The sequence below is a fragment of the Tenrec ecaudatus genome, unplaced genomic scaffold (genome assembly GCF_050624435.1).
Source record: "Tenrec ecaudatus isolate mTenEca1 unplaced genomic scaffold, mTenEca1.hap1 Scaffold_1514, whole genome shotgun sequence".
In the NCBI taxonomy this organism is placed as follows: Eukaryota; Metazoa; Chordata; class Mammalia; order Afrosoricida; family Tenrecidae; genus Tenrec; species Tenrec ecaudatus.
In genome coordinates, this window is record NW_027458003.1 from 152559 (window position 1) to 180191 (window position 27633).

Below are 27633 nucleotides of genomic sequence, written 5' to 3' on the forward strand. Positions count from 1 at the left end.
GCTGCCGGGAGAACTGATTCTTCGATGTGTCTCTGGTGATGGAGAGTCGGCTTTGGAAGGACGGGTTATAACCTGTATTACCACCATAATCTATGCACCCCATCCACTGCAGCCCCTTCCCCGAGGTCTGGCGGATCCAGCTCCAACAGTAAACACTGCTTGTTATGGAGAAACCAGAGACAATGCAGGTGAGGGACAGCTTCTGGGAGGGCTTCACCAGTCCTGGACCCGACTCCTGAAGCTGCACCTGGGACAGGACGCCTGCAAATTAAAAAAAGAAAATTCCATGTCAGTCACAACTATCTCCATAGACCCAGGTCGGATATCTGAATCTCTCACCTTGGGGAACTGTCACAGGCACAGCAGAACACACAGCAATAGCATCTTTAGACCACAGCTCTGTTTCCCAAGAGACCCACAGCCCTGTCTGTAGAGAACTGATAGTTTTCCCACCCCAAGGGTGAAATTGTACCCTAGTGCCTGAAAGATAATTTGCATATGAGGGAGTCCTGTCCTTATAAACAGAAAGTGATAGAGGCCAGGCCCCCCTTTATCTTCTGAGCCCATGGTACGGTAACTGTTTGAACTCATATGTTAAGCAGGGACCCTCAGTTCTTGCTTCAGCCCCATTAACACTTTGGCAGAGTTGGGGGGTTGGGTGTTTCCAGTTTGTTAGGAGGATACACATCCACACCCAACGTACATGGTTCTATCTCAACCATGTCACCCATGCACTCCCTCTGCAAACGGCCAAATTACTGGTGCCTCAGCCATTGTTATCTGAGTCTTTGCCGCTGGAGTTTCAGCCACAGGTGTGGACCCTTTGGCGTGGACCGCCTCTCTCCTCTCTGGCTCCTCCCCGAGCCCCGCCCCAAGCCGGCCAGGCCCCGCCCACCCCCTCACCAGGCGCCTGTGCTGGCATCTCAGCAGAAATGGGCGGGGAAAGAGCTGCCTTGAGAGGAAGTGAAGGCAGACCCCTACCCCTCTCTGACCCCGCCAGCTCCTCCCACCCCGGGTCACGCCCAGACAGGGCGGGAAGTGGCGGTGTCTTATTCTGAACTGCAACTCACTGCAAGGATTCCACTGTCGGTGCTCTGCTTGCGGTGCCAGAGAAGCGTCCACAGCCTGAGCACCCTGTTGCTGGCGCTCCCAGGTGGGAGGCTCTGGGCTCCGGGACATGTATGTGGGCGGAGGCTGTTTTATTCCAGCTGACTAGGGTGCAAGCGCCCTTTCTCTCCCCCAGGAACCCTGCCAGCGCTTCTCTTGGTGAGAGGTGGGCGGGTGTCCCCAAGGCCGGTCCTATTTCCCTGCTTTCAGATTGGTTGTGGTTCATGGTGGGAGTCCCTGTTGGAGAAAGGGGATCCCGGCTGGGGTTTGGGGCTTCGGGGTTCCCTGATTCTCTCTTTGCGGGTCTCCTAACCCCCCTCCCTTGTTTCCTTCCGCACAGCGATGCCTCCTCCCGAGACTCCTTGTGCCTCCTCAGCTCAAAGGTGAGCCCGGGATCTTGTTCTGCTGACCTCTCTCTGGACCCGACCAGAGTCTGTTCTAGGCGCAAGATCTCTTGCTGGTCCGTGACAGAAACGTCTTCCCTGGCTTTAAAATATTGGTGGCCGCCCTTTCTTCTTACTCTTTGTTTTTATTTCTATCTATATATTACTAAGGTTTTTAAAATCATTCCCATTTCATTTCCTTTCTATTCTTTATTGTTTCTGTTGGGTTCAGTTTGTGAAGCACAAAAGGAGTGGATGCCTAGAGATGAAATAACATGCGAGTGTCTGTAAGGATGCCTGGGTGGGGTCGGGGTGGGTCGCTGGCGGAGTTGGGGAGGGTGAGGGGACTTGGGGAGTAAGAATGAAGGATTGAGGGGACTGAACACTACAACTGAAGGTGACTAATAAGTCTGCTTAAAGGCGATTTAATCATAGTGGGAAAATAGACGATGTGAAATCGATTGTGGTAATGATTGTGGAATGCTTAAGATGGCTGAATTGTGGGATTATGTGGGATATGTGGATTAAGTGCCCCAAAACATGTTAAAAAGAAAGAAAGATGCTCTCCATCACAAAAGTAATCTAACTAAACTATGCACAGAAGAATCAAAAACCAAACTGAAACAAAGGAACCAAAAACAAGGTAATGTTAAGGTGTTCAACCTCTATTTGGGGGATGAAACTGGAAGTGACCCTGAAATGGGCCCTTGGCGTTTGAACGTTGTGAGGCTGAAGGACAATTTATTTGGGGCTGGTGTAGTGGGCGTTGGCCCTGGGGCCCTTGGCCAAGGCGCCTCTGCCAGCTGTCCAGGCAGCAGCAGGCTCATGGTCACCAGGATGTCGCAGGCTGTGATGGTGGAGTAGTTTGGAATGTGCCAGTTGAGATGCCTGGTCGGCGATGTGCCCAAAGGTGTCTTTGATCAACGAGTGCACAACGTTCATGGCCCTGAACGAGATACTGGAGTCTGAGTGGACCTACTGGAGCATCTTGTGCACATAACACACAGTAGGTCTCCTTGCCGCTGCATTGGCATTTCTTGCTGTGCTCCCTTTGAGCCTTAGCTGCAGCCTCCTTGGGACTCCTCCCTGGAGCAGGCAGGGACTTAGCAGGGTCAGGTGGGTTGTTTGACTGGGACGGTACACCTGGTAAAGGTAATGTAGGTGTCCTAAGGCGAGCTGAGGGAGGACAGAAACCTCCCCTGGAGCAGAAATTGTTGAAGCTCACTGGATCTTGATTTTTAGTAGGAATTTAGACCATGAAAGAAGGACCTCTAGATCCCTCTGACCTGTTGGGGTTTCAGCAGGAAGTGTTGGAAAAGTTACCACAGGGATAACTGGCTTGTGGTGGCCAAGTGTTCATAGTGATGTCACTTTTTAATCCTTCAATGTCGGATGATTTGATCTAATCTTCCTTGTAAGATGGGGGTGGAGGGGTGAGGGGCAGGAGTAGAGGAGGGAGGACAGGAGAGAGGAAGGAGGTGAGAGGGAATGATTGGAGCTGCCTCCACACTCCCTGATCGCCCCTAGCCTTGAACCCCGGGCAGCCACATGCTGGAAAAGGTGTGTAGGCCAGCCACTGAGTGGGGACTTGTTTTTCTCGACACTACCTAGGTGGTCAATGAGGAGGTCCTGTTAGGAAAATGGGTTGGAGATGCTCACATTGTGCACTTGTGTGTCAGCATGCCGTTTGGATCCCTGGCCCGCTGTCGGCACTCTCCCACCCTGGGGTCCCCAGGCTTTCCCACCTGTCTCACAAACTTGAATAGTTGAGTTGGATCCCATTTTATTTTTGTAGATCTTATCATTGTTTCAAAATGTTTCACACACACAAAAATCTATTTTCAATTTCATTATTTATGTGATTTTGGTGTGTACATAAGTGCATGTGTGTGTACCATACACGTTTTTGTAGTATCCTTTTTGATAACAACTAAGGATGTTTACCAGTAGTTTTGTTAGGGCAAAATGTGTGCTACCTGCTAACTGCATATATAAATCTCCTAGTACTGCTTTTGCCCATTTTAGCCCTGCAGGCAGGCTGGCCGGCTCTCCCTGCTCTCTGGCAAACAGCATCACCTCCTCCTCCTCTTGTGTTTTAGAAGGGTATAGGTGTGTTTGAAAGATGGTCAGCATCTTAATATGTAAGGGTTAATGGTTTGGGAGTTGGAGATTAGCAGTTTATCATTAGGGGTTTAAGTACCAAGTATTTTTGTGTGTTGAAATGTTGCCTAGAACATTTTAACATTTACTACCTATATATAGTATTTATGACCTATTTGGCAACTTTTAAAAAATTTAATAAATCTTTTTATTGGGGCTCATACAACCCTTATCACAATGCATAAATATATCAATTGAGTAAAGCACCCTTATACATTAGTTGCCCTCGTTATTCTCAAAATTCTCCTTCCACTTGGGTTCCTGGAATAAGCTCGTTTTCCTTTTTATCCCTTCCCTTCCCTCCCCGCTCTCCCCTCCCCCATGAACCCTTAATAGTTTATAAATTATTATGTTATCTTATACTTCCAGGCCTCTCCCCTCACCCACCTTCCCATTGCCCATCCCCCAGAGATTAGAGGAAGGTGATCACACAATGATGGTTTTTGTTCTTGGTGTCTGCCACCTGGTCCGTTCAACACCTTGTATTCGCTTAGGTTGCGCACTTCTCTGTGGGCTTTGTTGTTTCCGAGCTAGATGGCCGCTTGTTTGCCTTCAATTGGCAACTTTTTTACATGACATCTTCAATTTATGATGAATAAGGAATTTTCTTTTCTTCTTTTTGGAAGTCATTTTCTTCTTTTTATTAATTCTTTTTTTCTGATCAATCTAGCTAGTATCATTTTTAATATGAGTGGTGAAAATGGATATGTATGTTTATCCTGATTCTGCGATGGGGTGAACTTTTTTCTCTTTCTCTTACATGTGACATTTTCAAAGTTTTTTTTACAAGAATGTATATTAGCATATTGAGTTTTACCTATTTCATGTTAGATTTGTAGTTGTTTTTTTTTAACATGAAAAGCTTTTTACTTTGTTTATTATTCATTCTGTGTCAATTTAGATAATTGACTTTTCCCCCATCACTAGGCATATTTGAGTGTTCATTTTCTTGTGTTAAATCAATTCTGGGATGAATTAGAATTAATCTTGATGCATGCTTATTTTAATATATTGTCTGACTCAGTTTCCTATTTTAAAAATAACTTTTTCATTCAGATCCATTATCAACACTCGTCTATAGTTTTCTTAAAATATCGTCATCTGACATGGGTATCAGGTTATTTCTTGTCTCATAGAAAATGTTACTAAGTGCTCTAAAAACTATTGTTATGTTGGAACCCAATAAGTTGAACTTAAGCAACAAAACAGTAAAAAAGTGCTTATTAATCTTATGTGAATACTCTAGCTGCCAGAATTTTTAGTTTTCATCTATCTTACAGTTAGGCTGGAAGTTTCTCAAGAAATTTTATTTTGATTCAATTGATTATAGACCTTCTAAGCATCCTGCAATCCAGTGAGTAATTATTGTCAGTCTCTTGCTCTGCTGGATCCTCTGAACTTCCAGCTGAACCCTCAGTGTACAGGACTGCATGATTTACAGTTTCCTAGACAGACAAATAGCTGCTCACCACTTAGTGAGTGTGTTGTTTTAGACTAGAGCCCATGTTCCTGAAAGTACTCTGCCACCTGGCATGCTGTGAGGCCCTTAGAGAACTGCCTTCAGCTCACCAAAAGAATGGACTAATGAGGGGTGGAAATGCCTCAGTGATTTTGTTGTCACCTTGTTTGTTCCAACTTTTTTTAACTGAAGAAACCTCTTCCCTTTTTTTCATGAGAGAAATAATATCTTTTGTAAACATAACACACTAATGTCTTTGTGTTTGCGCTGGGTGTATATTTGTGGTTTCTGAGACTGTTGTCATATCAGCTGTCATTGAGTCAGTGCCATCTCACTGGGACCCATTGCACAACAGAACAAAACATTGCACTCTCCTGTGCCATCCTCATAATTGAGGATGAACGCATGTTTTTAAAAAATTTATTTATTTTAACTCATTTTATCAGGGGCTTGTACAGCTTGTATTACAATCCATGCATATATCAATTGTGTTACACACATTTGTACATGTTGCTATCATCACTTTCAAAACATTTTCTTTCTACTTGAGCGCTGTATCAGCTCATTTTATTCTTCCCTCATGAAGCCCTGATAAATTATAATTTTTTATTGCTTTTTCGTGTCTTATACTGTCTGATGTCTCCCTTCACCCACTTTTCTGTTGTCCATCCCCCTGAGAAGGGGTTATATGTAGATCATTGTGTTCATTTCCCCTTTCACCCCTCACCTACCCCTTACTCTCCTGGTATTGCCACTCTGATTATTGGTCCTGATGGGTTTATCTGCCCTTGATTCCCTGTGTTTCTAGCTCTTTTCGGTACCCATGTGCATTCTCTGGTCTAGCCAGTTTCGTACAGTAGATTTGGGGTCATGATTGTGGGGTGGGGGGAGCACTAAACAACTAGAGAAAAGTTGTATGTTTCATAGGTGTTATACTGAACCCTAACTGGCTCATCCTTGTGACCCATTCTGATAGGTTAGTTTATTGTGCCAACCTGGCTCATAGGAACATGGTATAAATAATGTTGCAGTTTGATTGGAGGGCAAAGAGATAAATGGCTAGGCAAACCGTGCCTCTCTCTCTCTTGCACTCTTCTCATCAGATCAGGGTGCGCCTGCTAGTTCTCTGCCACAACTTGTGAGCTACACTAAGTGTTGGCCTAACAACCTGTGGATCATGTCACTAGAGCTTGAGGTTCCTTTGAGAAGTGCTTCATCATGTTGCTGATGTATGCATCACTTGAGCTTGGGACTGTTGGATCCTATCTTCTTGCTCTTTGTTGATGATCTGCCCTTTGTTTGCTGCCTGTGTCCAGACTGCCTGCATTGCCGTACATAAGACTCACCTGTCTGCTTCCTTGACCTTGGACCCAGTGGCCCTCATGAGTTGAAGGACTTCCAGTATATTAAATGTTTCACGGAAGTGAGTTGAACTGAGCACTCTGGACAGCTGTGTGAACAAATTAGCTGCTATATTCTTTTGTGCTTTATATGTCTATCCATTATATAGAATATATAATAATATATAATGATTATATATAATGGTTTTATATATAATGATTATATATTGTATATGTAATAGATGTATGTATGCACATATCTATATATATTCACAAGTGTCCTGGTTTTGTTTCTGTGTAACACACCCTTCTGTAAGGGGGTGTCCAATTGCCTACAGATAGACTTTGGGTCTCACTCCACACTACCCCTCTTTCAAATTGATAGGATTTTTTGTTCTGTGTCTCTGATGCCAGATACCTGATCCTATTGACACCTCATGATCACACAGGCTTGTGTGCTTCTTCCATGTGGACTTTGTAGCTTCTCAGTTTGATGGCCTTTAGGACCCCAGAAGCTATATCTTTTGATAGCCAGGCAGCATCAACTTTCTTCACCATATTTGCTTCTGCACCATTTTGTCTTAATCGATTGTGTCAGGAAGCTGAGCATCATGGAATGCCAGGTTATTAGAACAAAGTCTTCTTTCATTGAGAGAGTACTGGGGTAGAGGTCCAATGTCTATCTGCTACTTTTATACTTAAAATTTAAATATATTTACATAGATATGTTACCCTTTTGTCATATATATGTGTACATATGTAAATGACTGTATTTAGAACTCTATAAATGCCCTTTGTCTCCTACTTCTTTCCTCTATTTCCTTTTACTTTCCTCTTGTCCCACTATCATGTTTGGCCTTCATCAGTTTTCAGTAATTCCTCTCATTACATTGCCCTTGATCACGCCCTACCAGGCATCCTACACTCTCCTCAACGTCGATTTTAGATCACTTGTTGTGCCCTTGACCCCAGGCTTACAGCCACTTCCTTTCCCCCACTTCCCTGTTTCCTTTATCCCCCCCCCCCAGAACCATCAGCCCCATTGTTGTCTCCTCTGGTGTGTTTATCCTGCCAATCTTATCTAGACAGACATGCGGAGACAATAATAAGCACAGAAACAAGACAGAGCAAAATAACAACAACAAAAAAGGAAGCAACCACCGGAAAAAAAGAGAAAAGACTTAAGAATCATTCCAGGTTTGTTCGTTGATCATTAGGAGTATTTTACTGTTGGTTGAGTCTGATGTGGTACCATGCCTTGGCCACTCAGTCTGTTTTTTTGTATTTCCCGGGCACTTCATTGCTTTGCTCCTCTTGCTGCTCTGTTGCATGCCCTTAGAGTTTTGCCCCAGTGTGGTGAAGTCAGATCGAGCACATTTCCCACAGTGTGCCACAGTGTTGTCCCTCATAGCGCTGTGGGTCATTAAGGGATGCCGTGTCTTGTGATTGGGATGGCCCTATGGTCCTCTCTGTGCATTAGGCAATTTGAGCAGGAATATCATTCTTCGGGTTTGGTGAACCATTTGTCGCAGTCACTTTGTTAATCCATTTGGTAGTGGGATTCATGTTTTTCACTGCCCGTCATCTTTACCAAACAAAATATCCTTTTCGAGGAATGATCTTTTCTGATATATGTCCAAAGTATATAATATGAACTCTCACCATCCTTGCCTCTAAGTAGCACTCTGACATTACATCTTCCAAAACAGACTTGTTTGTCCTTTGCATGTCCATGGTATGTGGGACATTCTTGTCCAGAACTACAATTCTAATATATTCATTCTTCTTCAGCCTTCCTTTGTTCATCTTTCAAATGCACAAGAGTCAATTGACAATAGCCTGCTTTGGTCAGGTGAAACCAGTCCTCCAGGTAATATCTTTTCCTTTCAATACTCTAAAGAGGCATTGTTCAGCAGATTTATCTAATGCAATGATTGATCTCTTGACTGTTATACTTTCAGTATTCAGGATATTTGTTTGTTTGGTCTTTTTTCTATACACCAACCAATTTTTTTTCTGGAAGGAGTTAAAATTTACTCAAGCTTTAGATTAAGAATTTTGATCAAGGAGGGGCTGTCGGAGCCAGCTCAGGAGTCAAACCGTCCTGAAAGAGGGGGAATGATTATTAGGGTAAAAAGAAGAGATTAAAAGTATTGGGAGGGCAACAGTGAATACTGAAGCTTCGGGTTTGTTTTACATACTCCTTTTATCCATGCAGAAACAACCCGGGGTTTATTATCTCATTGTTAAGCAAGCACATTTGCTACACATAGCAATTTTGTCTTCTGCCAAGGCAGACATCCCTGAGAAAATTAAACAACGTATCTTCCCAGACTTTGCATACTTTCTTGTTCTTTTTTTTTTGTTGTTCTTGTTCTTAACAGTATGTTCAAAACGTAAAGTCACAGAAGAAATCAGCAAACACTGACACATAGTTCATGAGAGTTATCAGCTGTTTCAAAGCTGAGTCTTAATGGCCTTCAACAGCCCCCGCTTTTTTATTTACTGAAGACGTCTTTACTCAAAACGTCAGCAGATCACTGTGTCTGTCTTAGGTTGTGAAGTCCTGAAATCGCCCTTACCCGTCATCAGTCACTGTCTGCAGGAGACTATGACCTGTCTTAGGTTGGAATACTCAGACTCGATTTTACCCGTCTGACTAACCAGCCTCTGCCTTATACTCCTGTTTGGGGAGGGAGTGAAGTATGCAGGTGTACTTCCTGTAATTTTGTTCCTAAAGCCAATAATTCAACCATAACCTTGTGCAGTATCATAGGGAGTATGCATAAGATAAACAATACACACACTCCCGCTGTGACTAGAGAAAAAGCATGTGAGGTAGGCCTCTGAGATTTCCTAACGAAGGGAAAGAATCTTGAAAATGCTGGAGCCAATCCTCAGCAACCTTGTCGACATCAAAATAAAGAGACTTAGCATCTTTTATGGCTAATATTTCTTGATGGAGTTGTAATCAATCTAAAGACTCATTAGCATTGTGCCAAGTACCTTGAAGATGATTCTACACTTTAATCCAGCTATACTGACTGTTAGTGTACTATTTAGGTGTAACACAGATCCATGTATGTACAGCATGGCACTGTAGACTAGACCTGGCCTTAAGCCCCTGCACCTCGTCTCCTAAATACATGACCATGTCATAAAGAGCATTTACTTTTTGTTCTAACTTCCTGTCTATATCTTCTTGAGTACCCAAAACATTAGTCACATCTTTGGATAATTCATTTCCACAGTGGGCAGTTTGTAAGATTTGTGAAAGTACAATTGCTGCAGTAGTAGCAGTAGCAACTAAACTTAATATAGCTAAAATACTTGCTATAAGCAAACCTACAAAACACTTAAATCTGGTTGATGCTTTTTCAGTCTCTTCTAATACCTGTAACCCTCTTTCTGAATACCAAGGCCCAGTAATATTCACTGGCAGCATAACAAAAGAAGGTTGATATAAAATGGCGATGACAATACCTTCAGGGGACCAGGTAATACAATTAGACAAATTGCAGTTATTACAAGACCTGTTAAACTTAGAGTCATCATGATCTATAGTAATATTCCCTGCCAAAAGTACATAAGGCGATGGTACGCAGGCAGTAACATTTCCCTGTGGTCTGGAGGTAGGGCCCATAAGCTTCATGTCCCCCTAAGCAGCCCCTATTTTCCACCACTGAGTTTGTGGAAAACCCAAATCTGACCACCAAAGCCCTGCAGACAGCCCCTTTTCCCATTTGGCAGTGTTTTTTTTTTTAGTATTGTCCTGGTTAACAGACCAATCGATGATATATCTCTCTTTTGTGACGTTATACCTGATGGGCTTGTCTGTGAGACACGATCTCCACAATATGGTTTTATTATTCTTTTGAATCTCTAGTCTACATGAGGAAAAAGACTGTGGAGTGGGTGGAATAACATTTCCTTCACTTTGTACAGGGAGGGCGTGAGTCATTAACCCACATCTTGATTTCCAGACCTTCCCAGACAGCAGGAAGTAAGAGTGGTGGATCAGAAACTTAAGCCTAGTACTTCTCACTGAGCCATGTCCCCAGAAGCACTCTGAGGCAAATTACCATCTGCATGGTTTGCAAACTGCACCAACCATTCAGGCAGCCCCCATGCTCCATCAGCATCCTGTGTAAAAACCCAAACATGCCCTCCTCCCCATATTAATAGCGGGTTGGGGCCATTCCTCCAGGCAAAACAAGCCAATGATATCTCTTCATAGGCTCTTTGAAGTTGGTGGAAGGGACACTAAAGGCAAATCTCTTACAATATTTTGGATCCAAGGGCGTGGTATAAAAACAATCTTTTAAATCTAAAATGATCTTATATGTATTGGCTGGAATAGCAGAGGGGGAAGGGAGCCCAGCCTGCAGGGCTCCCATAAGTTCCATAGTATCATTAACCCTCCTTTACTGTTTTTCCTTACAAAGCAGCTGCTATCGCAAGCCCCTGAGTAAAGAAAGGTTCAATGTCTGAGCATAGTCTGATATAATCGGACAGGTTGCCCTTTTTTCCAAAAGGTCTCAGCGCTGCCTGGCAGGCAGTATTTGCATTTTCAAAAGCCAATTGTTTCCATTCTGCGGCGGGAAGCACCTCGAAGGAAAGTGTATCTAATAAAGATTGAGTAAAAGAGGCAGTTGGGCCATATTGGGCACAAGCAACCTTGAGTTCTTTTAGCTGTTTGAAAGGAATAGGAGTAAGCCCTCTCCAATAGTTTGTGTTATTTTTCATCAGTTAACCTTATTTAGAGAGCTTGAACCCCATTCTCTGGGCAAAGATGATGGAAGATAAGTCATCCTTTTCCTTGATCCATCTCATTTACCTTTAAACTTCTGCATTCACGTTGGCTCTTGGCATCACCCATGTACCTACAACTAGACATCCTTTGAGTGTAGCGTGCATTCTTTTACAAAGGCTTTATCATTGCCATCCATAAACACAAGAGCTTCAGAGAGGAGAAAATAAACATCCCTCTGGGCCTGTTTCCTAGTTAAGGATGTCTCTGCATTGACTAGTTCACCTCTAGGATTTGCTGTTCATGTCCTTTTGTTTCTTATTGTCCACTTTAAAAAGAAGTTTCACGGATTAGCGTACTCTGCTGTGCATATTACTATGGGCCTCTAATGGATTCCCCCATGCTTAGTAATTTCTTAACACTCAATAAAGTATTTTATTCAAGGAGATGTGAGCTCATAAAGTTTGAAGAGCTCACATGGGTTGGACTGAACACACGCAAGCAGGAAACTCACATAATGACATTTGTGTTTTAACAGTCATATTAACATACACATGCCTACTATGAACAAATCAGCACATATACTAGAACTAACAAATCTTCATACAATACCCTCAGATTAATAAATATACATGCATTTACTTAAGAAAAAAACCCACAAAGACACACTAAAATATACTAGAATTATAATAATAGAATCAATGCAGAACAGACTACAAGTTCTGTCACATAGTATAACATATTAAGGCACAGAGTAGTTCATGTGTACTAGCACATACAAAAAAACAGACAAAGTGCATACAAGAATATACACACTGAGCTACAAGAATGTGGAGGTGTGTGGCAGAGACATTTTCTCTGCAGGTAGAGGAAATAGGTACCTAATTTTACTAATCCTTCTTAGGCTCCTCTACATTTCTCCCCTGAGGGTCCCTGTTATCTGTGGGCTTGAGTGACCCCTGAGCCCCGCCCTCTCCCTGTATGGGTGTATGTGTCTGGGTACCCATAGCCTTTCCCTCTGTGTGTGCCTGACTCAGAAATATGTGATCATAACTACAGCAGTCACAGTACTGATTGACAGAAAATCAGTCCCTGGGCATGTCTCTAGAGAAGGATATTCTGACAGAACTTGAAGGGAACCTGTGGGTGCCCTGTACAGAATAGGATGCTTATAGCCCATGCACAAGGGGACATAGGGCAGGAAGGGAGGTGAGGTCTGTGGAGGCATGTTGAGACTAAGCATAAAATGTGTCTTATCTCCCTTTTCCTACTCTTGTATCAATATGCACAACTGCTAAATTAAACAGCCTTTGGAGAAAAAAACACTGACTCTCAAATTAGCCTGTGGTGGACAAGGACAGACAGGAGCTGTGAATGAATAAAATGAATGAACTCAGAGAAGAAAGTCTCCATTTGGATGAATGGAGAGAGGTGACTTGATCTAGGATTGGGCTACTGGTGGTAAGTTCATGTAGTATGTTGTGTGGAAATATATATATATATATACACACACACACACATACAAAGATAATAAAGTGAGATCCTTTGCACAGCAGGGACTGTTATCCCGAGGAAGGAGGGAATACAGGAGGGTTATTGAAAGCAAGGGGTAAAGTTTTTGATGAAGCCGATGATTTGAACAGAATTTGTCCTAGATGCAGGAATTACCAATTACATGGGAAATTTGAGACAATTCAAGGGAAAAACGAAACAAGCTAAGTTTGAAATCATCCTATCATCAGAGGGAGATTGGGTGAGTGTTTCAGAAAGACGGGAGGAGATGCACTGATTCCCTGAGGGATGCTGAGAAGGAGAAGAATCCCCAGACACAACAGGAAGCCAGTAGTGAAGCTCCATTTGGACCTACTCCTGGGTCTGAGTCCTGTGCTCTGCAGATCCTGAGGGGTTCCTGCAGCCTAACCTCTTCCACTAGGGTACATTCATGTCTGGGTTAACTCTGACTTCTCCTCACTGTGTGCGTTGGTCTGGGTAGACTAGAGAAACCAATCCATAGACACACGTATATTGTGTATAAGAGATTTAATATAAAGGGCAATTGTACATTTAGAAAGCATCTTAACCCCAGTTAGGGCCAAGCCCATAAGTCCATTATTAGCCCATGTGTCGGATACCAATGTATAAATTCCTCTTCATACTTATGAAATACATACAATGATCCAGAATGCAAGATGGTCACAGGCCAGTGGGCAGAAAGTCTTTGGATCCAGTGGCATTGTAAGCTTTTCAGCGGAGACGGGTCTCTACATGTCTTCTCCAGAACCCAGGGCTGCATGGGGTAGGTCCATGTGGCTTCTATTCAGGGATGTCTCACAGAGAGTCACCCTTGTCAGTAGGGTGTCTCCCAGGGATTAGAGAATCTCTCTTCCACCTCCAAGATGGAATACGGGATTTCCCAGAATTCTCAGAAGGCCATGCCCACGCAGAGGCTTCATTGGCTATGATCCAATTGACAGACTCCAACCCTTCCCTCTTTATCCTATGAAGTACCAAATTCACACCAGATTATGTAACTACCATACTGTGCATCTTTTGCACAGAAATACAAAACTGTGTCCTTGAAGTTCAGGTTGTCCATTTGAAGTTATAGTATGTCCTTACCATTGTCTTTGGAGATGGTGAATTGGCCCTTCGGAGAGTCCTACCAACACTATTCATGTATGAAACCCACTGCCGCCCCTTCTCTGGGGCTAGGCAGATCCAGTGTATATTATAAATACAGGCAATGAATGCAGAGACTGTACGGGAGAATATCAGAGAAGCCTCCGACTGCCTCAAGTCTCCCTCAGATGCCATAGCTCCACCTCACACTGGACACCTGCAAACACACAGACATCCTGATCCTGAAAATCATATTTACTGCCTCTCACTCATGCCCCCTCATGCACACTTTCTCTGCATCAAAGCATCTTTTGAAATTCCAAAAAGGAAAATTGAGCTCAATAGAGATTCCATTGTGACTTGATTTGTTCAGTCTTGAATGGGGGTACCTTGGAATTCCAGAGGTGGAGCAACTGTCCAAGAGCTTCAGAGTTGGGACTTGGATGGTTTTCCTCAGCAGGGGAGGGGTCTATTTGCATACCTTCTGCCTATATAGTCATAAGTAATGTTGAATGACTTCTAAGAGAGTCACTCCAAGAGTAGATAAGAATGTTCTAGATATCTTGGAAAGCCCTGCGTGTGGGGTTCATTATGCAGTGTGCTGCTAAATGCAAGGTCAGTCATTCTAAATCTCCAATGGCTCTGCAGGGGGAAGAATTCTCTACACACCCATGAAGATTTATAGACTCAGAAGCCTACAAGGGCAGCCCTATTCTATAGGGTTGTTAAGAGAAAGAATTGACTTAATGGAAATGTCAACCTACAGTTAGAGACAGTGCCTTGAAATGTGCCCTCCTCCTCTCCACCCCTTAAGTGTGGTGCTTATTCATTTCTTGATGCAGTTAAATAAATATTCCCCTAGAAATATATATTTAATCTGACACAAGCTTCCCTTGTCTAATTCTCTTTTAAATTATCTTTTGGAAAAGAAAATTCATATGCTAAAAGTAAAACCCTCCCCAGCCCCTTCTAGACCTTCCCTTAATTGTCCCCTTGAGCTGAATATGACAGCGGCTCCTGAGTCTCGCTCCTTCCCTGCAGGTTTGTCTTGCCTTGAATCAAGCTTGCCTTCCCTTCACAAATCTTTTGCACACCAAGAATTTTAAGGTACTGAGTTAAACTTAGAAGTTCTGTAGATGCTGAAGGTCTCTACATACCCAGAGAAGCCAATGCTGTCTGTGAATTTGCATAACACATCGGGACGTTTCCAGGGCATCTTCCAAAAACTAGAGGAAGTCTCCCATGCTTGAGGAGTTGATTGTGCTCTCCAAAATCTAGGTATTATGCTTTACAATACTAATGCTTTCTTTTTTATTAAATACTTTTATTGGGGGCTCTTAGGGCTCTTATCACAATTCATGCATTCATCCATTGTCAAGCACATTTGTACATATGCTGCCATCATCATTTTCAAAGCGTTTGCTTTGTACTGGAGCCCTTGATATCAGTTCCTCATTTTCCCCTCCCTCTCCCACTCTCCCTCTTTCATGAACCTTGATAAATTATAAATTATGATTTTCATATTTTGCATTGTCTGCTGTCTCACTTCACCTACTTTTCTGCTGTTTGTCCCACTGGGAGGGAGTTCTATGTCAATCCTTGTGATTGATTTCCTCTTTCTACTCCCACCTTCCCATTACTCTCTTGATATCTCTATTCTCATTGTTGGTTCTGAGCGGTTTATCTGTCCTGGATTCCCTGTGTTGCGAGATCTTATCTGTAGCAGTGTAAATATTCTGGTCTACTAAGATTTATAAGGTAGGATTGAGGCCATGATAGTGGGGGGAGAAGCATTAAAGAACTAGAGGAAAGTTGTTTGTTTCATCGGTGCTGTAGTGCACCCTGACTGGCTCTTCTCTTTCTTGTGACCTTTCTGTAAGGAGATGTCCAATTGTCTATTAATGGGCTTTGGGTCTCCACTGCACACTCTTCTTCATTCACAAAGATATTATTTTGTTCTGGGTCTTTGATATCTGATACATGATCACGTGTACACCTCATGATCATACAGGCTGGTGTGCAAAGAATGTACAGACGTGCTTTATACAATTGATGCATGTATATTTATGGATTGTGATAAGAGTTTTATGAGCCCCTAATAAAATGTAAAAAAAATAATTTGACAAATCCTGGTTAAAGGATATGTTTTTCTCAAGAGAATAATTACCTATTAAAATAATAAATATTGACAAAAATAATATACAACTGTCAATTATTTCAGAAATGGTAAAATCAGGTTTGGTTTGGTTTTCTCTTCACAGGAGATACTTGGGCTGGGATTCACACACATACAATTTCAACCTAAAGTAATTTGGAAAAAATAATTAGGATGGAGAGAAACTGATTGTGTGAGTGAAGCACATGGAGGTCAGAATTTAACGGCATAGAGAGACTACCAGTCCTTCTGGGATTGATTTCAACTTGTCCCAAGTGTGATTTCTTTCTCCCCTGTCTTCTGAGGAAGAATATGGGCTTTTAATTTTTAGGATCTGCCCTCCAGGAAAATAAGAGGCATGCGAACCTAGTTGCTGAAGGTTCCTTGAAGTGGTCTTCCACATGGGTGAATTGGAAAACTCCAGACACAAGAGCAAAGAAACACTTGGCACCCCCTGCACCTGCTCCTGTGGCAAAGATTGTGTCCCATGTACCCTGAGCTCCCTCTGCTGCCAAATTAGGGTTGTGATGCTTGAGATGTTTGACCATTAAGCCTTCATTGTGTCTCCTAGTACGTTTCCTACATTTTACATGTCAGTGTCCTCAGGTTTCAGATTGTTAAAACACATGCAGCTGGTTGAGCTATAGTGGTTGCAATGCATCAATATGTGAAAACTGAGTTGTTGCTAAGACTCATCACAAGGCTTCTGTGCCACCTAACACAGGTCGTGTTTCCCAGAGCCTTTTAGATCTAGAAACATTGATATTTTCAGACCTGGAAGCTAGACATAGCACTTTGAGACATAGCACATAGCTTTCCCAACTCATGACTGGTCTGTAGCAGCTCTACCTGCACGATCACACCTAGGAATACGGGGGGAAATATAATTTAAAACCATTCTAAGATGAAAAGAACTGCTTTTGACATGAAGGTGCTTACAGGGTAGGACATTCATGTCACCAAGAAGAATCCAGAAGGGTGTCACCTCCACAGGCATCTCTGTTTAACATGGTAAGGATGAAGGCCTAAGATACCTGACTTTCATGTGTGACTTGGAGCTCTGTTACCATATTTTACTGTAGGCGATCCACGTGTGCTGTGCTTGTGGAAGCAGAAAGAGGATGGCTCTGAGGAGGAGCAGTAATGGCCTCTAGAGGGGATTTTCCTGACCTGTGTTCTGTGAGGTCAATCTCTACCCTTCATCATTTGCACTGACTGTGGACAAACAATTTCTTCCTGAAAACCATGGGTAGATTTGTAGAAATGCAGACAGTTGGCCTGAGGTGTGAGCCATAATGAAGGGAATTCCTGGGGATACTATTTTCCTAGGAATGTTCCACTTTCTCTCTGGGCAGCCCAGTTCTACCCTTAGGACAAGGGTAGCCCATGAGATGTGCAGGCTGTTGAGTTAAAGTGGAAGGTAAAATGATGAATATTTCTGAGCATCCACTTCAAAACAAAACACTTTTATTAGAACTTTCCCCCTTATATAATTCAATACTTCAACCATATCAAGAAGAGTTGTATAATCTTTACCACAGTCAATTATAGAACAATTTCTCCCCCTCTGTAATCATTATTCATGTAATATATTTCACATACTTGCAAAACTGTATGCAACAAAACTTTCACCGATTCAACGCCTTCTACATGTGTAATTCAGTGCCATTGAGTATTCTTTTCAGGTTGTAGAACCATTATTTTTATTCCCCTGCATATTGTTTCACTGCAGTTAAACTTAATTTAATGCCCCCCTAAGCCAAATCTCTTCCCACTTCACACATGGTAACCATAGATCGTTTTCTTTCTTTCTTTCTTTCTTTCTTTCTTTCTTTCTTTCTTTCTTTCTTTCTTTCTTTCTTTCTTTTCCTGATATAACATTCACATTTCCATACTTAAAACACTTCTAAAAAAAAGTTGTATGCCCATTTTCAAAATAAGCTTAATGCTCCCTCCTGCTTCACAGATCCACTGATTACTCCTCCCCCTTCCATATAAACCATTGCCTCAGTTATGGTCTCTATTCATCCACTCCTTTACTTCCAAACTTGGAGATAATAACAAAAACAATTAAAAACAAAGATATAATTAAACATAAAGAAAAATTATAATGACATAAAGATACAAATAAGAGTAGAGTACAAAACAAATAGAGAAGGTACCTACTTCGCTTTTCCTGTCCTGCTCTTTATCTGCCTCCATGGTTGCTGTGGTAGTTGTATAATCTGCTGTCAATTTGAGACTTAAGATGAAGGGATGGAGTTTAGTCTGTCAATCTGGGTGCAGTTTGATGACATCATTTGGAGGCACTGAGGAGAAAAATAGCTCGCTGGAGGCAGGACACAGTCTCATGCCCTATGAGACATTCCTGTCAACAATGCACAAGGAGCTACGCTAGAGCCCTGGAGCTGAAGGAGCCACGTGGAGACTCTTAACAGCTTTGAGATGTTTCCACCCATCTCCACTGGATCCACAAGACTTTGCACCCACTGGCATGTGCTCTTCATGCATTCGGCATCATTGCATGTGTTGCATGAGTCTGAAGAATTTATAGTCTGGTGTCAGATATCTGGGCTAATATCAGACTTATGGACTTGAACTGGACTGGGCGGTTATGCCTTCTTAATGTACAATTTCTCTGTGATATAAAGTTCTCTCTTGTACACATATGAATGTCTGTGAATTTTTTTCCCTAGTCCACCCAGACTAACATAGTTGTGGAGTTTCACATGTTCACTTTCCAGGCACTAGTTAGAGGTGCCCATGGTATATGACAGGATTTAGCTAGATCCATCCTCTAGGTGATCATATTCTGGGTACAGGATCTTAACATGGCTCTGCTCAATACTTACCTTCATTGAAAAATCAATGAAGATAGGGGCATTATAGCAAAGTGGGGTGAAGAAAGCAGATGGTACCAGGGTATCAATTATCTGGGATCTAAATGGCTTGTCTTCAAGCAGCCATCTAAGTCAGGTGTCAAGGAAGTCCACAATGAAGAAGCACACCAGCATGTGTGACCCAAAGATAGTGACAATTCAAATGTGATGAAGGAAAAACCTTCAGAGCTCAAATTATGAACATCCAATTTGTCGAAGGGTAGGTGAACAGTGAGAACTCAAAAAAATCCATCTGAAGAATATTTAGTCATATTAAACCTCTGGCAGATCCCCTTGAAAAGCTTTACTCTCAGACAGAGATAACTGCGAACTTGATCACGGTGGATCAGACCATGGCATAATATGACAATTGGTCAGTTGACCTACCTCTCAATCCAACCTGTACTTGCTCTAAGGTAAAGCATTTCTCACTTGTTCCATGACAGGATTTTTTTTTTTTTTTGCTGAACTTTAAAATATTGATGGTAGTCTTTCCTTCTTTATTCTTCATTTTCATTTTTATCTTTATATTATTATTATTTTCTTCTTGCTGTTTTATTTTGGTTTTGTTTTTTGTTGTTTCTATTGGGTTTCAAAGTTTGTAAAGCACAGAAGGCGCGGATCCCTAGAGACAATAACTGATGCAATGGTCTATAGGGCCCTAGGGGAGTAGAGGAGTAGGAAGGGTGAGGAACTTTCGGGAGCAAACAATGAATGTGGGAGGGGGAGAGAACCAAAGAATTCATTATTATATATATGCATATATACATATAGTACAACATTTTAAACATCTATGTAAATGAATACTATTTTTAAAAAACATTTTATTAGGGACTCAGACAACTCTTATGACAATCCATACTTACATTAATTGTATAAAGCACATCTGTACATTCTTTGCCCTCATCATTTTCAAAGCTCCCTCCTCCCTCATGTTCCCTTGACAATTTATAAATTATTATTTTGTCATATCTTGCCCAGTTCAGAGTCTCCCTTCACCCCCTTTTCTGTTGTCTGTCCCCCAGGGAGGAGGTCACATGTAGAGCCTTGTAATCGGTTCCCTCTTTCCAACCTACTCACCCTCTACCCTGCCAGTATCACCCCTCACACCCTGGTCCTGAAGGTATCATCCTCCCTGGATTCCCTGTGCCTCCAGCTCCTATCTGCACCAGTGTACATCCTCTGCTCTATCCAGACTTGCAAGGTAGAATTTGGATCATGGTAGTGGGGTGGGGTGGGGTGGAGGGAGGGGTGGAAGCATTTATGAACTGGAGGAAAGCTGTATTCTTCATCAGTGCTATATCACACCCTGACTGACTCAAGTCCTCCCCTAGACCGCTCTGCAAGGGGATCTACAGTGGCCAACAAATGGGCTTAGGGTCACCACTCTGCACTTTCCCCTTCATTCACTCTGGTAAGATTTTTTTTTTCTTATGATGCCTATACCTGATCCCTTCCACACCTCTTGATGACACAGGCTGGTGTGCTTCTTCCATGTGGGCTTTGTTGCTTCTGAGTTAGATAGCCGTTTGTTTACCTTCAAGCCTTTAAGACCCCAGACACTATCTCTTTTGATAGCCCGCACCATCAGCTTTGTTCACCACATTTGCATATGCACCTGTTTGTCCTCGGTGATTGTATCATGGAGGTATGCACCCAATTATAAAGATTTTTTTGTTCTTTGATGCCTGATATGTGAATATTATATACATCTATTTTTAAAACTATATAAAAACAAACAAAGCTTGACCAATGGTTACCATGGGTGAAGGTGAAATGGTTGTTGCTTAGGGGGAATTCAGTTTATATTATTGGTGATGGGATAATTTTGAAAAGGATATCAATAATGGTTGTAAACATGAAAAGTATCATCAAAGATACTCAATTGTACATATAACAGTGGTTGAATTGGAGAATGTTTTCTTGTGTACATTTTGCCAAAAATGTAATGATATGAACAAAAGGAAGAAAAAATTTAATCGATAGTGATGATGATTGTATGCCCCCCACTTTTTTTAAAAAAAAGAAGCATCTTTATTAATACAGTATTTATTTGTCTCTGTCAAACCTTGAGCCAATTATTTTCCCCAGGCTGTCCGGGGAGGTGCAGGGAAGGGAAATTTGGGGCAGAGAGACTTGGGACAGAGAAATGTGGGGGGTAGATATGGCTCCTTCACATGGTAAAAAGGATGAGGAAGGCCACCATCAGGCAGAAAAGCCCGAGGGCCTTCGAGAAGGCAAAGCCCAGGATGGCATAGGAGAAGAGCGGCTGCTTCAGAGAAGGGTTCCTGGCATAAGCAAGGATGAGGCTCCCAAACCCAGTCCCAATGCGGGCTCCAGAGATGCCACTCCAACTGTGGCAGCCCCAATGAGCTTGGCTGCTGTGTCAATGTCCTTTGAGATATGCTGGTTTGGAAGCTGTGACTAGGGATCAATCAAGTCAGGGAATGTAGGGATGCCAAGCTGCTGAAGCGCTCTTCTGTCAGTGTCTAGGATGTTTCTGCGCCACAGATGGGACACCTCATCAGCTGGGAGGCATTCCTGACCAAGGGATGAGTGGAGAAGAATTTGGCACTGGCAAAAATTTTTAGGGGATGAGGGGTAGTGGCAGGCAAGCTGCTCCTACTGCAGAGAAAATCAAGACAGGTATATGCCTCTTCTTGATATGATTGAATTATATCATGTGCATGAAATTCCAATAAAACTGTTTTAGAAAAGAAACAGAAGATCATCTGTTACTTACACAGACCCTCATTGAAGGGCTTTGGTTAACAGGCTCATGGCCCAGTGCCTGTCTTTGTGAATAACATTCTATTAGCACACAGCTATGCCCTTTTCTCTTTCCTGCTGTTGTTTTCACAATCAGTAAGGTTGAATAATTGTCTCCAAGTCTATATGACCAATGGAATAATCAATTATAGTTTTCAGAGGTCTTTTTGAAAAAAGAAATTTACTGACCCCTGATCTAGGGGAAGAATCTGGATGAAAAACAGCAAGGCTTGATGAAAAACATAATTCTAAACTATGAAGACTGTTTGACAGGATATAATATTTTTTAAAAATAACTGATAGATAAGTAAGAACTACCAATCCTAATGGGACAGTCATGACTTGCCTAGCTGTTAAATGAAAATTCAGTCATTCAGACCCACGAACTGCTGTGTGGGAGAATTTGTGGTGGAATAATCTCATAAGGAAATACAGGCTTGGAAATCTTGTAGGAGCAGTTCTAGTCTGTCCTCTAGGATTACTATGACTTGGAACTGATCAATGTCAACAGAATTTTAGTTTGGGTGAAAGCAACTTTTTACAATATATTGTACTTGAATAAATGACACCACGTTTCAAACCACCAACTTTACAGCCATTAATTGAGGCCTTAACGGTTAGCACTCCACTGAGTCTTCCTGAAAGATATTCAGACTGTGGCAGTTACATGATCTCCTGTGAACCTGCGAAGGGGTGCAGTCTAGCCTGTCAATCAGGTCACGCCTTCATGACCTCATTTGGAGGTGCAAAGGAGATGAATAGCTCACTGAAGGCTAGATACACTCTCTCCCTGTGAGGCATTGTTGTTGACAAGCCACATGGAGCTATGCTAATGGCAGCCAGAACCTTGGAGCTGGAGGAGTCACGTGGAGGCCCACGCCAGCAGTAAGATGCTTCTAATGCCACTGGATCCACAAGACTTTCCACCCACTAACCTGTGATTTTCTTGCACCTGGCATTGTATCATGTATTGCATGAGTCTGAAGAGGAATTTACAGAATGGTTTCAGACATATGGGCTAATATTGGCCTTATGGGTTTAATCTGCACTGGACTGGTGTGTTTTCTCAATATACCGTTGCTCTTTATATAAAGCTTTTTCCTATACACATAGGAGTGTCTATGAATTTGTTTCTCCAGTCCACCAGGACTAAAACACTGACCTTCTCAAAATACACGCTGATCACCCCTGGAAAATTTCTACTCCCTATGGGACAAGCTCATTTTGGTTGGTTGTTTTTCTCTCTATGAGAATGTTTTATTTTCTTACAATACAACTTTGAATTCACAGATATTAAGGGTAGGAACTGAATCATAAAAAGAAAACAAAACATAAATTCCCGTGTGAAATAGTGAGATGAAGAACCCTGGATCACAATAGAGATCCAGACTAGAAACTCCCTCTCCAAATGCACATGATCCAGAATCATTCCTTCTGTTCATGCCCTTACAGAGCCCTGCAACACAGCTCCCTCCCTGCATAGGAGGTTTGTGTCTGTACTCACTTTGACTTCTCTCTGTGTTTCTTCCCCACCATTATACATGGACGTGTGATTGACTTTTAGACTGTCCTTTCGCTGATACGGTGTGTTCTTGGCAATGTCTCTGGAGATGGTAAACCAGCTTTCATGGAATCTGTACAATATGTGATATCAACAGTACTAATAAGACACCCTGCAGGCCTGGAACTTGGCTCATACAGGTCATGGAAAAGTTACTAAATGTAAATCCAGAGTTTGCACATTAGAATCTCAAAAATGTCTTATGCTCCCTCAAGTTTCCTTCAGACTCAACCAGTTGCACATTGCAATTGCCATTTTCAAACAAAATATATGCCGGTCATGAAAGCGATCACACATGTCAACTGTGTGCAACTCATACCCACTCACACACACTTGCTCTCAATAGCATTACTTATTAAAATAGCTGCCTGAAAAACCCAGCTTAGTACAGACTCCATGATGATTCTGTGTTCATACAAATTTCAGAACAGCGACTCTTGTAGATTATGGTACTGAGGATCTTCTCCAAGAACTGTTTTGTTGGGATTGGGGTGTTTTTTTTATCAGCATAAGGAGGGCCTTTATTTGCATACGCTTCTCCTGAAGAGAATGAGCCTGATTCACAGATAAAGCAGTCACAAAACCCCATGCTTCAATCCCTGAGCGTTTCACCTCTGAGAGTTTCCCCAAGAAGAGGAAGAAACTGACATATTGGCAATGAGGCCTATTTTCCCAGGTGTATTAAATCAGAATAAGAGCTAAATTTGAGTAAATACATCATGAGACTATATCCAATGGACTATGTGCAGATTTGCATGTGAGTGGTAACTTTGTAATAAAGTTTAAAAGGGGTCAATCTGAGATGAGAATGTTGGCTGCTTCCTCATAGAACACATTCCCTTCCGTGACTTCTCCATTCTTCAAGAACAAGGCCTATTCTTTCAGGCCACAGAAAGTGATGAAGAAGATGGTTGAGGAGGGAGACACAAATTAAGTTTGAGAACAGCTTTGGGAATAAAGGCAGTAGTCCTCTCCTCTCAGGGACTTATATCTTTCTAAGATACTCAGAACAAAACCAAGAGCATTTAAATTGTCAGATACACATTTTCTCTCTGCAATAGATTATGTAAAATTAGATATTCAAATATTTGAAGGTCAGCTAAATCTAGAAATCTCATTGAATTCAGCCAAAAATAGCTCCCATTCAATGTGTGCTGTAAATAGGAGTGGCTTTTGTAAGTCACTAAGAAGGAAGAACTTTTCTTTGACAACTACACTCCTACATCTACTCAAGAGTTATTCTAGTGTGGAAAGAGTACATGCAACACTAAAAAAATTACCTTTGACACAGGAAGACATGTAGTATCCACAAAGTCATCATTAATAAAGTTATTCACACCTAATCTTACATTTCATACAGGATCTTATACCAAAATAGCTGAAATTCTTCACTTAAGGTTGTGTGTCAATGGATACTGGGAATGTTACCGGTATCAAACAACAAAATACTAGCAAAGCCACTAGGAGGAGGATGAGCTCATTAATAGGACAAATGTGGACCCTCTGGGTGAAACCAGAAGGAGTGGCCGACATTCTTTGGGGCTGTGAAGGTGAAGATACAACATCCAGCATGAAGAACTGAATGATCCCGTTTGGCCCTAAGCTCTCCCTGAATCCTGAATTTTCACAAAAAGGTAGTGTGTTTCCTGGACTATCATGGGCTACAGGTTCTGAAGGATAGACTGATATAGGATATTAACACCCAGATAATAAAATGCAGTTGGCGAATTTATGTATTTTCAGATGGGATTCCAGAAAAGATACACACACACACACACACAGCCACAAAGGTTAGGAAAAACAACCAAAGCTGTCCTGACCCCTGAGATTTCCCCAAATGTTGGAAACTTGACTGAATAATTTGTGGTAGTAGAGCCCTGCGTTTGCACTCTACCCTGGGGTAAAAAAAAGGAAAACAAAAAAAGCAAAAATCAGCAACAACAAAAATTGTGTCATTTGAAGAAACAATTCAATATAAAATAGGCAGACTGCCTATCTTTTATTAAATTATTAGCTAGATGATTGCCAGAATTCCTCAGAGTGTGCTGAAAGAACATACTGTTAGACTTTCAGCCAATACTCAAACACTTAATAGATACCTTTACCCAGGCACCATTTTCCTGAAGTCTGATTGGAAAATATTTTATCTGAGCGTCTTGAGAACTCTGATGCAGGGACCGCTGGCAAAGTCATTTCCTGTCCTTAAAGGTTAAGAAGCGGATTGTTGCTGTGGGACAGAATATAGTTTTGGTTACAATATAACTTTGAATTCACAGATGCCAGGAGTAGGCACAGAAGTATTATTTTTTAAATTAGAGATTTCCCACAAGGAACTGAGATTTCTGAGAATCCACATATAACCACAGGAAACCAGCCTTGAGCTCCAGCTGCTCCTGGGTCTGAGTCCTGTGCTTTGTGGGTCCTGCGCACCCCCTGGAGACCAATATCCTCCCACCAGGGGAAGTTTGTGTCCGGGCTCTCACTGACTTCCCCTCACTGTGTCTCTTGCACAGTAATACATGGCTGTGTCTTCGGCTTTCAGGCTGTTCATCTGCAGATACAGCGTGTTCTTGGCGTTGTCTCTGGAGATGGTTAATTGGCCCTTTACTGAATCTGTATAGTATGTACTAACACCAGTACTAATGCCTGCGACCCACTGCAGGCCCTTCCCTGGATACTGGCGGGCCCAGCTCATCCATGGTCACTGAAGGTGAATCCAGAAGCTGCACAAGAGAGTCTCAAAGACTCTCCAGGCTTTCTCAGATCGCCCACAGACTACACCAGGTGCACCTCACACTGAACACCTGCAAACAGACACTCTGATTAGATGACTTACATACAAACACATGCACTCACAATTATACACACACACAGCAAGCTCTACAATGATTACCATGTAAAATGGCCAAAATGAAAGCCACGTTTGGTACCAAATTCATTATGTGTCCTCTGGACTAGCTCTTGCTTTCAAAATATTAACAGCAGAGACCCCAGAAATGGGTACTGTCCTCTGAGAAGTCCCACATCAGGGCCTGTGGTTGTTTTATCAGCAGGCAGAGAGCTGCATTTGCATGTCCCCTGATATTTAGAAGCAGATGAGTAGAGAATATGGACAAGAGTTCTCCCTCAGACTGAACGAGCACTCCCAACAGAAAACAGCTCTTAAGCAGGTTGTTTATCAAGCATTGCTTTAATTGTTATCAATTATCAATCTTTTTAAGAAATAGTTTTCAATTTGTAAACTTTATATTACATACATAACAAACTTTCTAATTGAGTGGTATGAGCATTCACAATGCATCCTCTCTGATTCCCCTTATGGTGTGGATTCACATGATGATAGTGGACCGTTCTATTATCTGTTTCTTGTGTGGGAACCTTACTGATTTTCTTTCCTTCTAAGCATTTCCATATTTCAGTGATATTTGTACAGTATGGACAGGAAGTTCTTCATAAAGCATGTCCACAAAACATGCAGAATGGTGTCTCCTCTCCGGTTTCTGATCTGAGAGATTCCAGTCCTCCTGCTTTTGTGATAATCAGGAAACCTGGCTATTTATCACTTTTCTTCATCTTCTAAAAGAGTCAGTTTTCATATAATCAGCTTACTGGTTGTGTTCCTGTTATTTCATTTATCTTGGTTACTTTTTTATTGTCTCTCCCAGGCCCGTGCTACCTATGCCATGGATATTACCTATGCATACTCACCTTTTTCTAGTTCCATTAGTTGGAAACTGAAGTAATCAATCTCAGAGTTTTACTTCTACACTATACAACTGTGTGTTGCTATGAATTCCTCATTAAGTTCTCTTCAGATGAACCCCACGGTTTGTTGTCTTGTGATTTCATTTAATCCAGTACAGCCATCTAGGATGTGAAAATCATTAAACACATGTTCATGACACAAATAATATAGTATATATCCATATATTCATCACTCACACTCACTGCCATGAGCCAGTGCAGACTCATCATGACCCTATAGACAGCGTAGTATTGTCCTTGAGCACTTCTGAAACTGTAACTCTTTAGGGAGAAGAAAGCCCTGTTTTTCTACTGTGGAACAGCTAGTACTTAAGAACTCCTGAAATTTCAGGTTGCAGCTTAATGAGTAACCAAAACACCACCAGGATTCATTTATGCATACATATATTTAAATGTGTTTATGCATACAACATATAAATGAATGAATATTGAAATTGATGTGGTGTTTTGTAATATTTAGGAAGACAAGATTCTCAGAGAAAATGTTTTGGAGGGAAAGGAAACCCTAGATACTAAGAGGAAGCTCCTTGCTCCCATGCCTCCCCCATTGCCCTTGCCCAGAAGTCTGGCTCCTGTGTTCTGTGCAGCTCATGTGATCCCTATAGACTAAGGTCATTATTACAGGGAAGGTTGTGCCTGGATGGCACTGAGTCCTCTCACTGTTCCTCTCACACAGTAATGGACAG

General features: G+C 42.0%; 1 long non-coding RNA gene across 2 annotated transcripts in view; it reads left to right on the top strand.

Moving 5' to 3' along the window:
* The first annotated feature begins 1017 nt into the window (after positions 1 to 1017).
* Positions 1018 to 27633, top strand: part of LOC142436109 (uncharacterized) — a 45212-nt gene continuing 18596 nt past the window's right edge. For both annotated transcript variants that reach the window (XR_012781782.1, XR_012781783.1), the window contains exons 1-2: positions 1018 to 1153; positions 1448 to 1490. This is a non-coding gene — a long non-coding RNA (uncharacterized LOC142436109). The remainder of the gene's footprint in view (positions 1154 to 1447; positions 1491 to 27633) is intronic.